Source organism: Electrophorus electricus, chromosome 7, assembly GCF_041902795.1.
Source record: "Electrophorus electricus isolate QZ-2024a chromosome 7, ASM4190279v1, whole genome shotgun sequence".
NCBI lineage: Eukaryota > Metazoa > Chordata > Actinopteri > Gymnotiformes > Gymnotidae > Electrophorus > Electrophorus electricus.
This window is the reverse complement of record NC_137503.1, coordinates 12,952,740-12,970,000: the sequence shown is the minus strand read 5'-3', so window position 1 is coordinate 12,970,000 and position 17,261 is coordinate 12,952,740. Positions and strand designations below refer to the sequence as shown.

Genomic DNA, 17,261 nt, shown 5'->3' with positions numbered 1-17,261 from the left:
TCTCTCTTTCTCTCTCTCTCTCTCTCTCTCTCTCTCTCTCTCTCTCTCTCTCTCTCTCTTATTTGTTAGGATAAATGTGTACATTTTTCCCAGCACTCTTCAAATGTAAATGAGACTGAAGAAGATCAAATGCAGAGTTGATTATACCCCTCAGTCCACATCAGTTAACTCTATATCTGAATTCAAAATGCTACAGCAGTTGCTCATAAACCCTCAGAAAATGAAGACTAAAGTTTGAGTAAACAGCTCTATCATATTACTCTCCTGTTCTCCTGCTATAAACACTCAACTATATAAATGAAACCTCAAAAATGTACAGATAATAGTGACCAAGAGCACTAATAAAAATGTATGCACAATGGATTTTTTTATTTGGTCTTTTATTTATTTATTTATTTATTTATTTATTTATTTATTTATTTATTTATTTATATCTAGTTTCCAGTGATGACATGATGTCTGCCTCCTGTAGTTTCCTCCAGTTGGCAAGTTGTTTTTTTTCTTTGAAAAAAATGAGCAGAGATGACTCAGAAAGGAGATGGCATTGTATTTAATGATTAATTATGAATGAAGAGCTATATCAAGTACACTCAAAGCTCCATGACTGGGTGTTCCAACACTTGGAGTAATATGCACTAATAGTTGCTGTAGTGTGAGGTATGAATTGCTTTTACGAGGTGCCTGTCTGGAATAACGGGAATAACCCCTCCATTGCGTAACTTTCACTGTGCTCAGTTGCCATTGCTCATGAAATTTACAGCAAGCCATTAAAGAGTCTGCTACAAAGCAGATTTAAAACAAAGGGGTCAAAAGTTGCAGAGCCACAGGAGGTGTTGTCTTCATGTCAAATCTAAATGTTGCACAAGCACGTGGGCTGTCTCCTATCAAAGCTGAGAAGAAGTCTAAACGTGAGTGGCCTAAACTATATTACACTTTTGGTATCGGTGTTTCGTCACTGTTTGATACACAGTGCGGGACTTAAGATATGAGACATTTGGTCTCAACTAAAGTGGGGGCTGATTAAGCTCATTTTAGATGAGCTCATTTTAGAACAATGGTTCACTTACTATATTTCATTTCACTTATTACATGTCTACTTGCCACATTAATTAATTTTCATGAAACGGAATTTCATGAAACGGAAAGTCTGTTTAGCTATCCACGGCACTCACAGTAACCTCTCCAGTGGCACATGCTAAACTGTGCGGTCTTGGCATCATTAGCAAGTATTGCATGGTCAGAAGATCGTGAACCATTCAAAAAATAGATTCCAAGCAAACCTTTTAACCTGGAAACCCATTTGTGGAGTGGCAGCACATATCTTACATGAGTTCTGCCAGGCCAATGGAAATGTAGTGGAATCCTGAAAAAGATGCCTGTCACATTAGAATAAAATTCATTTTAATTTAATCTTTGTGATATGTCCATTTATAGCCCACAAAAGTAAAGCAATTTGTAACTGTTTTTACCATCTTTTTCTCATTATAACTAATGAATGTTCCTGCTGTAACTAAAGCCGTGACCTCACTGAATACTGTGGGAGTTGCTAAAATCATGAAGAAAATATGACCATTTTATCTATAGAAACATAGTAAAAGAAATATATGTTTCATTTTTTTCACTTTAATTTGGGGTGGCAATTGTACACCTTTCCATGGATGCATTAAAATACAATTATTAATGCATACTCTCAAATAATACACTGAAAAAATATGCTGTAACTTAAAATGATATACCTAATTATATACTTGGATATAAATATACATACCTATATGTACTATTATTATAGATAAATGAGTATGCTTTTAGAACATTCTAATAGGTTTTATCCAGAAGACAAATACATTTTATAAAGTTAATTTTTTTTATGTATAACAGTGTCAGGAAGAGCATTGTATTTAGAATTCCATCAAAACTTGGGACTTACAGTTTTAACCATGACTATATTTAAAATATAAAATGCTACACTTAATTAAGTTGTTTAAGTAATTTAGCCATTATTCTAGTAGGCATTCTGTAGTTGGAATAAGCATTTCAAACAATGTTATAGCTGAACAATATTAATTTAAATTTAAAAATGACAAATATAATAAAATTATTACATAAAACACATTAGCGAGAACATATTATCTCCCACAATTTCATCATGGTTTCATTAAAATACAATTAATGCCTTAATTGCATACCCTCAAATGTACAGTGTGATCTTTTGAGTGTTGTACTATAAAGGTGCTGTTGTAACAATACTGCAGCTGAAAAAGGCACATGAAAACTCTAGAATTTTATTATCAAGACCAGTATTCTTTAGTCCTAGAGAAGGAAAATGTATTAAAGTCTTCTAATTATTCCATCTGTGAGATTAAGTCTGGAAAGGCGAGTTTCGGGTAATAAGAGAACCATATGTTTTGGACCCAAACTGGCCACAGGTTGCCATCAGACTGCCATGTTTTCATTTACATCACTGCATTTGGCGTTTACTTCACAGTGTGCATTTTCACAGTGTACCAACCTCCTGAGATGAAACATAACCAAGCTACCACATGCACAATATTATGGATGCTTTATTACATCCTTCACCAACCCCAAGTCATCCTGACTTGCCAGTATGTCCAGCATGCCCTGGCCTGCGAGACTGCCACTTTTCTTTGTACTTATTGGTCTGTGTATTTGGTGTATTGTATTTATTGTGTTTCCTACATTTCTGCCTTCACCTCACACTGATGTGTTGTGCATTCACACATATGTAGTTCTCTGTACTCTGGTGTTGTTGAGTGTTGCACCATGAAACAGACAACATCGCTTTCCAGTCTATATAAGCTGTAGGCAGGAATGACAATAAAACATGTCTTGACTTGATTTAAGTCAAAAAAAATTTTTTTTGTATATGCCATAAAAACCTTTAAAAAGCCCTAATTCAATTAGAAAATGCATAATAGGCTAAACTCTCAAAAGCAGAGCAGCGTACAGGATTGTACGGTGAAAGGTAGGCAGTAGTAGCTCACTGGTTAAGGTGCTTGACTTGTAATTGGAAGGTTGCTGGCTCTAGTCCCACAACTGCCAAGTTGCCAGTGTTGGGTCCCTAAGCAGGGGCCTTAACCCTCAGTTGTTCAAATTGTACGCACAGTTGTAAGTCACTTTGAATAAGAGTGTTATGTATACACCATATGACAACTGTTGTATTTCAGATTTGTTTATTTGGATTTAGTCTCCATGCTTCAGAGATTCAGCTCTCTTGGATAATAAGTAAGAACCCAAAGATTCTCATTTGGAAAATCACTATAACATTTCTAGTGCTGACTCTCACATGATACAGGCTGAAATGTGTAGATGGCAGAACAGGGCAATGGATGAATGTGGGAGAGAAGCAGAGGAAGAGATTCTGGTACTGCCAAACTGTAGCATAACTATATAGTTCCTGTTTACTGTTGTCAGTAGGCTCACTGCATGTACACTGCAACTGATATATTCCTACAGAAAGAGAATATTTTAAAAAGCTCATGCATGTGGTAATAGCAAGTAATTCTCTTGACAGTTCGTAGTAAATTCATCTTAAGTATGCTTGACAATCTCAATGTCAAAGCTCAGTTTCACTACACAGAGAAATATGCTTGGATCACACCCATCACCTATTTCAATAATACATGAGGGTCCTCTCTCAACCTTTCTCCTGGCGTAGAAATGAGTGGTGATGTATGGCACCCCAGCAGGGACATGAAGTGTTGTCTGCTAAGCCTGCGTTGAGATTCTCAAAGGAACCTGATGAAACATCGAGCTGCACTAACCATGTCAAGTGTGGCAAAAACCTCATAGTCAGCATTTCTGTCACTAAGCGTGACAATGTCTTGGAATCTCTTATCTCTTAGTTGGCAAATAATGACCAAAAGTCTGGGGCATGAACATTGCCATATATACTCACAGAGCCATAAAGAGAGGGGGGAAGAAAGAAAGAAAGAAAGAAAGAAAGAAAGATCAAAGGGGAAGAAATGAAAAATTGACAGCTATTAAATGTATATTAGATCACCAAAATATTCCACTGGGCTAAACTTTGAATGATGCTGAAATGTTTCTTTAATCACTCATTACACTTCTTGGTATTGAATTGCTGTACCAATGTGCCTGCTTTGCATAGTAGAAGCCAATTAATCCACAGGCAACTCCAGCCTAGAGAGAGAAAGAAAGAGAGAGAGAGAGAGAGAGAGAGAGAGAGAGAGAGAGAGAGAGAGAGAGAGAGAGAGAAAGAATGAGTAAAAGAGAGAGATAGAGAGAAAGAGTGAGAGAGAGTTAGAGAGAGAGAGCCTGACTAATGCGATTAATGGCACTGCAGAATGAGTACATGGGAGCTGCAGATCTTGCTGGCTCACAGTGCCTTGACAATTCAAAACCGTACAAAAGAACCTGGGATGCATTGAAGCATGAACATCTGATACGCAACAGTGGTGTGGGCCATTCTGGCACCATAATGCTTTTTGCATGTTCCCACTGGGGTCGTCATGGAGGTCACTTCAGAACCAGCAGCTGACCCTGGACAGAAACATGGGGTCGGTGAAGTGGCACGGTGGCAAGTATATTTCTGACAGCTTAAGGAATGCAGTCATTTTCCCCTGTTGCTGCTCTGACATCAAACCCTGACCTTGCTTTAATGCCTATATTGGTTTAAAAGTGATGATCTTTAATTCCTAACACAGAGATTTTTGCCCTTTCTGACCTCATATTCTCCTAAGATGAAATTCACAGTCTCATAATCAACTAACTTCTATTTAGAATGGATTCTGTAACACAACAGTGCTCCTGATACATAAAGACATGACAGTTAAGAGACTGAAATTATTCTAGGGCTTTAAAAAATAGAGCTTCTTTTTTTTGTGCCATACCACAGGCAGGTGTGGTAGCCTATTTCTCTATATTATTAGCATACAAACCACAAGCCATCACTTGTTTACTCTCATTACAAACCAAGGGCACTGCCATCCATAAATCTCTCTAACGGTTTCCTCCTGGCCCACTTCAGCACCTGCAGAATGAACACTAGCATCTTATAATTAAAAGGTGGAGAAAAACATTCCATTAAGGAGGTGCACGGGTGGTGCGCTGGAACTCCCTCTCCACAGATCTAAAGGGGTCAATTACAAGACACACAGTGGCGAGCGTGAACCAGCTCACCATTAGCAGTCTGACACCATCTGCTCCTGTTGCCGGGAGACCACATGCCCCGGTGCCATAAATTTACCTCTCTTAAAGATCTCGGCTTTTGAAGGGTTACTCTGTCGAATTGTCTCACCATGTCTCGAAATGTGACTATGATGAACAGATGTAGAGGTCCGTTCTGAAGGCTTAGCGTGCTCTATGAGGCAAGACCAGAGAAAGTGGAAGAAAACAAGGCAAAGAAAAAAAGGGGGGTTGGGTGCGTCTGGATACCGCTCTGGAGAAAGTGTTGACCTCCTTGGCTGCTTGACAGCCCCTTGGGTCTGTAGCTTCTCACCACGGTTGCTGTCTGAGCAAACAGCAGGTCGAAGATTGGCCCGTCCTTTCAGCCCATCAAGAGTTTCAGTGAATACTGCTGCACTGGCTCCAAGTCTGCCTGCGTTAAAGCAGTTGTCTCACATTATGGCAGAGTGGTTTAAAGGCCTGGTTTAACAGCATGTAGGCTAGTTTTGATAGCCCAAAATTGACTTGTTTGGAGAAAAAAGGATGTGTTTTTGTAACAATGATTTATATAAAAATATATCATCCTAACATTGAATGCCCATAAAGACCAGGGGGAAAAGCATTCATTCTATTCTCCATTTACCAAGTTACAATATAGCGCCTTTGATAGGTTCTATTGCAGCCACTTCCTTTTCCACTCCACACACTGGCTCAGACAACCAAAGAAATGAACAGGTTAAACTATTTGTTCGTCAGCAGCACTGGGCCTGAAAACTGAGAAGCTGCTCTGCTATCAGACAGCAGGCAGTGCTCAGACGCCTTCTTCAGAGCCTCCCACCACTGCGGCAGAGTTGCACTTTATTCATTCAGAGCCGCCCACCAAACCAAAGAGTTCCAAATGGGGAGAATTACAGGATCAATACTGTGATTAGCAAAAGCCTTGTAGCTATTGTGTGGTGTTGGCAATCTGTCCTGTCAGTGCTGAGGTCTATTGAGGAGGGTGCATGTGCTAAACGGATGTGAGGGAAGGCGCCTCTCAGGGCCTTAATAACCGGGGCGATTGGAAACCCCCTGACAGTGAACGTACTCTTTTAAGATACTGGTGATTTTGATGACATCGTATTTTGTAAATACCACTGCTTACATTTCTGGCAATTATCTTTAACGGCTTTAAACACATAATATTACATTTTAAGTAGAACCTGCTACTTCAGTGCTAAAGGCATCTTTTGTTGTTTTGGTTTCTCTTCTCAGACAAAATGAGCTGGTGCCACAGAAGTGCAACTCTTAACATTAAATTAAAAAGAACCAATTACAGAACAAAAGAAGGTTACTTTAAAAAGGAAAATTTTCTTTGCTGAGATCTCAGAACCCAGAGGTGACAAAACATACACTCTCTCATCCACTTTACTGCAAACAAAGAACAAGAAACAACTATGGTTTCCCATTAGGGCAGCCAGGCGGGGCTTGTTCGCTTTTCCTGCACTGTCACAAAGATCAGCAGCGCATTGCACGTGGAAAAAAAATCCTGCATGTGAGAAAGAGACACGTCAAACTATGGCTAAGAGGAGTTAATCCCCCTAAAATCGTGTGCCTGAGTTTTCACCCTCACGCCCAGCTCCGCCATGCACGTCTGACTCCCTCCGTCAGCTCCGACTGTGCACCGCTGCTGGAATTCATTACGCCGTTCCATTACACGGCCGCGCGGGCCCAGCCGGCCGAAGGGATGAGAGGGCCCAATCGATACAGTCAGTATCTGCCGCTTCTAATCTCTGTCGCCTGTGTCAGTGCCGTTATCTGTAATAGATCTCTGGGATTATAGAAATTCTTAAGACAGTGCGCAGGGCACTCCAGGCTCACTGGGGTTGCGATGCCGGTCGGCGGCGAGAGCTGGCTTTGTAACTCCAGCCAGCGAGTGTGAGAGGAATCCTAGCATGAGGTTGGCCGGAGAGAGAAAGACTCAGAGAGAGAGACACTGAAACAGACAGAGACTGAGACTGAAGAAGAGATAGACAGAGAGAGAAGAGAGAAGGAAGTAGGAAGAAGGATAAGCAAAGGGTAAGGGCAGGCAAGCAAGAGCCCATGTTATTTCTCTAATCCTCAAGGCATTTATACTTCCCCAGACAGATAATGAAAATGAAAAATAAAAATGGCTAAAACTCTGTGAGCTGCAGGTTTTAATCTGTTGCATGTTTAACTCCCCTTTTCTCCTCATGCAAATGGGTGAATGCTGAGTCAGGGGAGTTGAGGGGCTTATTTAGTACTGCTGCATGCAGCAGGTCGCACAGGGTGTGTGGGAATGAATAGTGATAACTAAAGCATAAAGGATGGTGGTGGAAACAATTTTTGGCACCACTGACTGAATTGTATTGCACAACAATGTTTTTTTTTTGTTGTTGTTGTTGTTGTTTTTTACTGTATTGTGAAGATATGTGTGGAAATATTGTAGGTCTAAATTAATCTCAAAGAATGGATATTTGGCCATCTTTAAGCAGTGCACAAAACAGTAACTCTAGGCTTACAGCATAGCGTAGGTGAATTATTGTCTGGCTAACAGAACCCCTGCAAAAGAAGCTGAAGAATCTGAAGAAAAAAGCATCTGTTTGTGTTAAGTTTCAGACCAAAGACCTGCAGACACTAACTTAATGAATAAACTGTTGTTCACAAAGCGACAGTAAGCCTAATTAATCTTGAATGATGTAGAAATCATAGTCATTTCAACTGGCTGCTGTGCGAGCTGTCATACAGCTGTCGTTGCATTGACCATTGTTACACCATTATTAAATTTAGAGGATACTGCAGTGTTCAGCTGATCAATTTTTAATAGAAATCAGAGTAGACCCTGTACTGCACTTTAACTTGTATGACATTGTAACGACTACATTTAATTGTTGTTTCACCATAATATCAACTGGTCCTGTAATAAAAGCATTGCATTCTAATTACAATGTGTATGGATGGGTCAAATAACAGCCACAATATGGACTTCTCTCTGACACACGTGAGTATACAGACCCACACTGTCATGGACCAATACGTGAGCATGGGGCGGGACTCTAAGGATATTCTGGGTAGGGCTTGCTAGCAGCAGGTTTTAGTGGGTTGATTGGGCAGTGGTGAGGTATGTTTTCTTCAGGCCGTTTCACCTAACCCCATTCCATAGACCTGTTCCCTGCTCTCTGCTTCTGCTTGAAGACTCAATTCTAAAGGAACCTCTCCGCACATGCCGTGGGTCATTTCTTGTCGTGCAAAAAGGCTGAACTTTGGTTGCGAGCCACACTTTGGTACCCATTCTTCCATTAAGGAGTATTTGGATGTATTAACTGTTGTTCAGGATAGACTCAGCTCCTGTGCCAGTTCTATTTAGATGGTTAAGAAGTTTCTTTGATAACTGTGTTTTGACTGACTTATTTTTGTTCCACATACATATCTTTTACTCAATATTTCTGTACAAAGAATTTTAACCAATAAAATTAGTTTTTATTGCTTAAAAAGAACAATTCAAAATGCATTAATAAATGACTGAAAGTAAGTTAAAGCCATTGCAATTCAGAGCAGGTAACTCTGAGGAAGGCCTGCTGAGGTGAGGTGCTGTCTCTGAGAAGGAGATTAGTTTAAAACAGAGCTGTGGTGAGTTAAGTGGTACACAAAGCTCTTGACTTCCTGTCTTCAAGCCTGACATGAGCCAAAACCTTTCACTTTGCTTAAGACTGCTGCAATTAACCCACCCTCTTAGGGTCAGCCATACACAGAAGTGTACCGCAGTGAAAAATGCCATTTCCATTATGCACGCCTCAAACAGGAAATACAACTCCATAGCTGCTTATGCAGCCTTTAATGTCATACTAAAGCACTTCGTGTTTTATCATATGTCATTATAAGGCAGCGTTTTAGGCCTACAATAATGTATAACCAATATGTACTCCAAGGATAGCATTGAAAGTAATTTCGCAGATAGCATGGTGTGTCTCACTGACTTTCTATAGCTTATTCAGGGCGAAGCAAGAAGGTGACTAACCTTGAGTTGGTGCGTAGTTCTTTTTGTTTCATAGACCCTTATGGTTTGACAGCTTCCTGAGTCGTGTTAATGTAATGACTGTGATTCAGCCTGCTGACCTGTGGAGGTCTATATCGGTCTCAGCCACAGTGGTCCTGTATGAGAAGTGATGCTGAACCACCTATAGCACTCTGGGAGGAAGCTCTGAAAAGCCATTCAGCCTTTAGCCCTGGCAAAAGAAAACATGACCTTAGCCAAGTCGCTGACACCAATGTTAATATATAAAGCTATGGTGCATCTTCCCTTTCTAGTCAATGAGCAAATGTCTTAAAATTTGGCTCTCTGCCAAGACCTTGCCACCCACAGTGGTGAAATGAACAGGTGCGGTTTGACGAGCATATCCTGGGCGCCCTGGCTAATTGTGAGCAGATCGTTAGCAGATGCTGTTGACATGACGATGTGGTGAGCTGACAGGGCCATGACACATCTCAGGTAGGTGACAGAGATGGGAGGCAGAAGGCAGAGGGGGGTACACCCCCACCGAACCACCCCCTCAGCCGCACCCTGCCCCTTCTTCTTCTAGGTGCCATGCTAGCTCTGCTTCCTTTCCGGAGCACGGGATCCATGCCATGACCAAACGAAGAGCTTGTAGCGTGTTATTTTTTAAATTTTTTTTTTTGTCACAGCACCAGTGATGATGTGGCATTTATAACACAGGGAGAAGTAAACTCGGTGTCTCTGTGTTTGGGAAGTGGGAAGTGATTCTCCCACTACCAACTGAAGCAAGACTCCACAACACAACAAGAAAAGATCCAGCATAAGTTTGATGTTTAAATATGTTTATCCTGGTATTTCCATGCAATATGTTGGCATCACAAAAACAAAGTTCGAACTGACAGATTAGAGGAGTGATTATATGGTGATATTTCCCTGTAGAGTGTGCAGACTACAGAACATGTCTGCCGCCTTGCAGCCAAATTCACAGACGGGAAACAAATATTTACTTCTGTTTCCTTCCACTTGATCCTCTCTTACTGGCTTGCCTCGCACCAGCCTGGGATGAAATAATCACCTAATGCCATCCTGTCTTCTCCCCATCACATTAGTCTTGGCATAAACAGCGCTATTGACAGAGCCATTTTTAATGAAAGCCAGAGGAAAAGTGGGAAGCGAGGTGGCAGTAATTGTTCTAATTTGGAGCGGATCAATGGCTTTGGCAGTGCACAAATCACACAGCCATGCAGGCACACACAGGCACACGCAAAGCACAGCCAGTCTGGGACTCCTCAGGCTCCATGCACAGCCTGCAGTGGCAGGCCACCATTCCTCACCGACCGTCCCCCGGGCCGCTCTCGCACTGGGGCCCCTACTGGTGGGGTGGGGCAGGTCATATGGGTGTGGGGCAATGTCACCAAGGCCACGTGGCACATCTTGGTACATATGATATTTGAAAAGCCCTTTGCCATGCACATTTGTACACCTGTCATGAAAGGGAAATGGCAATTTATCGCAAATGGAAAGTTGTGAAGTTTTACTCCATCAAATAAAGAATGACACTAGCTCTAAAGTGGGGGAAGCGGGGTGAATTAGGTCTCATTAGTCTCTGTTTCTTGGATTTGTTTCTGTGCCTTTTAAGCAACCACCAAGCTTGTTGCATCTTCTGTAAGGCACATATGGCGTTGTATTAAAAATGTTGAATTAAATCCAGAGTTATGGGGAGCCCTTCTCGGCCCAGTGCAGCAAAAGAACTTAATGTCACTCACTGATCGAGATGCAGGTGTTCACAAAGTGAGCTTCAATTACACTAAATTGGGTTTCATAGATTTATCCAAATTAGTTTAGGATCACTCCAGGTAAATATGCTTACCTGTGCAAAAAAAAAAAAAAAAAAGATAAAAAAAAACCAACCAACACAAGCTAGATTTCATTTCATTGTCAACAGAGAGCCGTTAAGGTGGTGTAATACACAAAAATAAAGTTACATTAAATGCAGCTCGGTAAATCAGCAATGAAGTAAATCACATTTGGGCCCTTGTTTTGGGATGCCCACATCAACATTCTGATAAAACATGACATGAGGACCTCATGGAGTGAGGCTTATGTCTCTGATGATATGGAGAGAGCAATTAGCGGTTCATTTCCTGAGCTACATTTAATCAAGAGAGCCAGGTTTCTGCTTCTACGCTAGGTCCCAGTTGTAAATGAGCTACTCTGTTTCAGCATGGTTGCATTAGAAATATTTAGAGTGCTACATGTAACCAGCAGATCTGCTTTAGTTTCATTTCATTTTCATAGATTGTTACATAGCTAGGAGGACATTTGTAGTACTCCTGACTGGTCTTCAAACCACATGGTTTATTATTTGCTCTGGCTTTGTCATGCACTCAGGTGTATATTTACCCAGTCTGGACTCCTACACTGGAAAATTGAAAATGCTTCCAGACAACATAGGACATCTCATCCATGGACAATAAGTTGAAGAATTGTAGAACTGAATGGTTCAATCATTGCTGTGACATCTCCAAAACACTGCAGCTATAGAAAGTTAGTCATTTTAAATTCACGTCTACTGACGTGTATAAATGAAGGGATAAATCTATTTAAGACAAATGTATATGTTTTCATACATTTCATACATACATTATATGTTTAATATGATATTTAAGATAAAAATGAAATGAATAAGCTCAATGTGTTCTCAATTATGTGCCTATTTTAAAGTTGTAATTTTAATTCTCGTTCACATTCTCACATGTTTCTTGTCTCGCCCCTGACTAGGACCTAGCTAGTTTGGGGTGTGGTTTTGTCTTGGTCCTGCCCCTCTCAGTCTTGGTTATGACTCTGCCTCACTTAAGGTGACCTCAAGCACAACACTAGCTAATAGGTATCAGATGACTCAGCACATGTACACTTCAATTGAGATTCCAGATTATCGGGTACAACCTTTACTTTCACGCAATTTATAACCTTTCAACAAGTCTTACATCACATGACACAGTGTGTCAATATAAGTCAGGTAGGCATGTGTTTCTGTCAGTTAATTTCTAGCATTAAAAGCTTGAAACGTTTAGCTGGGTTTTTGCAAATTGTTTAAGGGGTTTAGCAAGAAAGCCAAAAGCTACCAAGGATTCATGATCAAAGGTCAAAGGTGAATAGTGAAAATCATGCCAGTGAGCAGCTAGGCCACATCTAAGCAAATCATACCCAAATTCAGCTCTGGTATGCAGAACAAATTATGTATCAGACACATCAGACCAAAGAATTGGAGGGTGCTGTGTGCTCAGGAGAACCCCAGCTGAGCTGGTCAGATAAATCCAGTATCCTTTTGCATAGTGCTGATGAAAGATCCGAATTGCAAAGGCAACTGGAATCCAGAGCTATCCTGCTTTCAACCGTGCAGGCCAGTGGCGGCAACATAGCAGTGTGGGGAATGTTTTCCTGTTATCCACCGGAAAAGCATGGCATATCTGAACATCACTGCTGACCAAAATGATCCCTTTGTGGCTAGAGCGGAACCACACTGATATGGCCACATCCAGCACAATAATGCACAAGGCATTGCCTGTCATTACTGAATGGCTCCGAGGGCATAACAGCGTGTTGTCATTGCTTCAGTGAACCTGCACAGTACTGGATCTTTATTCAGCATCTTTTGGATAATGTGGAAAACTCAACCATTTTCAGATGGTGCACTCCTGCACAGTGTATCCAGCATCTTGTAGATTCCATCCCCAAGTGAATTCATGCAGTTCTGAAAGTCAAAGGAAATACAAAAGTGCAAGTAAACAGATATACCTAATAACCTGGTGGTATGTCATTGTATTTGACTGAGCTGAATGTTATCCTTCAAAGTACGCTTCGTGTAGCTTCACCCATTTTCCAGGAATTTGCAATTGCTTTGAATATGGTGAGGTTTTTTTTGGTTTTTTTTAGTAAATCTTGTTAAACTTGGAATGTATTTTGGAATCTGTGGTTGCCGGTGTAGTCCTTTTGCTGGGCATACTATGTGTCTGCAGGAGGAGGTATCTGTGTGATTTTCTTTCAGTTTGGTAAGGGTGATTTATTCACATATTTTCTGTGTCAAACTCCAAATAACTCTCAATTTATAAATAGGTTTAAGGTATGCAATACAGGGATCACTATACAGCAATACAATATAATGCATAGTGTGGTTAAAGCACTACAGAGTCCAGGTAAAATCAAACAAACTGTCAACCCTAGCTCTTCTTATTAATGACACTGAGTTGTTTTTTTTAATTGCACGTGTGATGGCTTTTCTAACAATTGCATGGTTGTATCAGCACTGGTTATGTGCTTTATATACGTTGCCTGGCCAAAAAAAGCTCACCACCTGGATTTAACTAAGCAAATAAGTAAGAGCCTCCTATTGGATAATTACTGCATGGTTGATTATGTTTCAGCTGGCAACAAGTTATTTAACCCTAACTTATGCAGTGAGTAGCTTCTCATTTGTCAAACAACCATGTCGAAAGACATCCTATGGTCGTGGAAAAGATGTTAATCTGTTTTAGAAGGGTCAAATTATTGGCATGCATCAAGCAGAGAAAACATCTAAGGAGATTGCTGGAACTACTAAAATTGGGTTAAGAACTGTCCAACGCATTATAAAAAAAGTGAAATGACAGAGGGCAAACATTATCTTCAAGGAAGGAATGTGGTCGGAAAAAAATATTGAATGATCGTGATCGGCAGTCACATAAACGTGTGGTGAAATCAAATCACAAAGAAACAACAGTAGAACTCAGGGATATGTTTAATATTGAAAGTAAGAGCATTTCCACACACACAATGCAAAGGGAACTCAAGGGATTGGGACTAAACAGCTGTGTCCACAGAGTCCAGACCTGAACCCCATTAAGAATCTTTGGGATGTGCCGGAGAAGACTTTGCGCAGTGGTCCAAATCTCTCATCAAGATCTTGGGGGGGAAAAATGAATGCAACTCTGAACAGAAATAAATGTTGTGACATTGAAGCTTGTGGAAACGATGCCACAGCTAATGCGTGCTGCAATCAAAGCTAAAGGCGGTCCAAGGAAATATTAGTGTGACATTTTTTGTCCAGGCGGTATATGTGTAAAGTAGTTGGAGTTTTTGTGTGAATTGCAGGCAATTTCCACAGCTGTTTTGCATGCTAAATTGAGCTGATTTCTGTTTTTATAGCTAAAACCAGTAAACTAAACTATCTGAGAGTAAACATAGTCCTTTGTAGTTGCTATTTTGCCTGTTGCTTGTGTTTTGGGGGTCTGTATGTTTCCTGGTGTGCACAGTGAGGATGATCTGTGCAACCCTGGCTTTCATTTCCCCTTTTCTCTTTGTAATTAATGTTGCTTTAGTAGTTGCCTGAGTTTGCCACGCTGTTTAATGTTAATGTACATCAGCTCTTTCATAACCCTTCATCATCATTCTGTTTTTGCTTCATTTGTAGGCCAGTCTTCTCATACTCTACCAGAGATGGGGTGTTGTACTCCCATCCCATTCCTGCCTGTGAGAGAAATTATGTTTACCCAAGAACGCTTCTACTGGTTACCTTTTTACCAGGTGTATGTGTGTGTGTGCGCATGTGTGTGTGTACGTGTGCTGATCTATTTTCTCCCTGGCTTTTTGCCCTTGGAGGTGATGAGGTGTAGCCGCCCTACTCATCTATTCATTTATCTGATTTCTGCTGACAGCAGGTATACATCAAATTCTCAACGCAACACTGACATGGTTTTTAAGTCTTTCTGTGAATAAAGTTGAATTTATCGATTCAAATGCATTTGAGTAGTATTTATTATTATTGTTGTTGTTAATACCACAACAATAACTGGGCTTTTCCTAGTTCAAGTATGCGATTTTGAGAAATCCTCTGGAATTCTAGTGAAGCTGGTAGTAATAGTTACTCCCTCAGGTCAGAATCTCTAGCTGGCCTAGTCATGCACATGAGGCCCTGCCTCCTCTCCGACAGGTGCACTGGGTCCTGCACAGGTGTGACAGCAGTTCAAAGTGCACTACACAGTGAAAGTGCCCTAACATGCAGCAGTTGAGTATCCATTTGTCTCAGTGAATGGGAATTGTGGGAAAGTAAAGACTGTAAAATGGCTTCTCTTATTCTTTTCTATTTATTTAACCCATTGTTCTTTCTAAAATGATAACAGATAGAGGTAACAATTTATTTCCAGTTTGGATTGATTACATATATAACACGCAATACTAAACTCTAAATTCTAAAGTTCTAAACTACTTGCTTGCTGTACAAAAAAATCCTACAACTGAAATACTGACCAAAATAACGATGCAATCTAAAAGAGCTGTTCTGTAATTTTGTTCATTTTGAATAAAATTCATGCCATCTAAAGGGTACTTTAAAGTTACTTAATTCAGTGGTGGTAAATGGACTTTCATCAATCAAGCAATATTCCTCAATAAAGATCTGATATAATTCAGAAATTTCGAAACTCTTGCTTTAAACATAAATAGTTAAGTCCTCACCGAATTTATGATGACATCCTCATGTTGCAGCATTTCTGTCATCTGTCATTTACATCATATGAATAGAACATATATTTATTTATAACCAGTAAAAAAATGTATATCTTTCCATACAACTCTAATGCATGCTTCAGGCAAAAAAATAAATCAAGACTGTCTGAGGTTAACAGTTAATAATTAAAGTTTAATAATTTGTATTTCAACCTTGTATGTCAAAAGTAGAAAAATAACACTGAAAACATGTAATACATGATTCCTGCATACAAAACCTGGCTTTCCAAACATACTATACAGAGCTTGTACTAGGCAGTTAAAAATAAGTTGGCAGAATCTGTGCCAAGGAGAAGCGATATGAAAGTGGTTTCCTACTCAACAATCCTGATAAAATACATTTTACAAGATAGCAAGTCGAGGTTAAATCTCTGAAAGGAAGGGGGAGGATTTAGATAGCTAACTCCCCAAAGAGGGAAGTCTATACGGAAAAGGAGAGAGGGGAAATTGATCGAACTGCTGACAGCACCTGTTTTGCCACCTACTCTGTCAGTATTTGACTTTTCCATACCTGCGAAGGGCTCGGTGTGATATGGCAGAGACAGTAGGGAAACAAGACACTCGTCACTATGTGCAAAGTCAGCTCTAAGAGCAGGGTTGTCACTAACTCAATGCATTGCGGCTTATACAACGAATACTAAAATATGACACTCAGATCATCATATCGAACACATTCAAATGATACGGAATGACAATGCTGACATTTTACAAAGATTTAGGACAGTACAGTTAGAAAATGAACATGCAGTGTCAATATAAGTGCCCAACCTCTCCACCAGAAATAGTATGGCTTTTATTCATGAAATCATTTCCTTTTCTTTGAATGTCCATCACCAGCATAACATTTGACAGAGAAAGGTAAGACAAAAAGTTAAATCTTGGATCTGCACAGAACACCGCTTCTCTTATTAGCATCTTACAGTCCCTTCATAATAATTAAAATAAATGCACTTTCATAGGTTTTCCGCCCATCAATTAAACTCAATTAAACCTCCCTTTAATTAAATGTTGGTTGTAACATAGGAAACTCAGCTCCCTAGTGCAGTCTCCTTCCTGTAACATAGAAAGCTCCGCTCCCTAGTGCAGTCTCCTTCCAGCAGCAGGCCAGCTTTTGCTGTTGCTACAAGTGATACTTTGGAACAACAACAACATTACAGCTTCACACACCTGGCACTGGAGAAAGTGTGTGTGGCAGTATCCTCCCAGGTAAGCAGTCCCACCGTGCCAGGAACTAAAGACCTCAGTGCCTGGGAAGGGTTAAAAGGCGATCAGTTCAATCATAAACACCACAAATGCCCTAATGGGCTCCCATCCGTGTGCCCTAAAGCCTGGGTGGCGAGCAGGTAGCGTCTGTTTTCAAAGTGCTCGCTGTCACTGATGCTGGCTCTCCTTTAAAGCAGCTGCTCCCCCTCTGCTGGTCTTTAAACACAGGTGTCACGGTCCATCTGGCTGCTGCTCCTACGGCAGGATGCTGGATTTCCTTTTTAAAAACATTCTCTCCTTTCATCTCAGGACCTTTGGAGACAGCTGCTCCAGGCCACCCCCAGCTTATGCCCAGTGCTTACCACGCACAGTGCCT

General features: G+C 40.5%; 1 long non-coding RNA gene across 2 annotated transcripts in view; it reads left to right on the top strand.

Moving 5' to 3' along the window:
• Window positions 1-361, top strand: part of LOC145658784 (uncharacterized) — an 11,951-nt gene extending 11,590 nt beyond the window's left edge. For both annotated transcript variants that reach the window (XR_014124653.1, XR_014124652.1), the window contains one exon: window positions 70-361. This is a non-coding gene — a long non-coding RNA (uncharacterized LOC145658784). The remainder of the gene's footprint in view (window positions 1-69) is intronic.
• The last annotated feature ends 16,900 nt before the right edge of the window (window positions 362-17,261 follow it).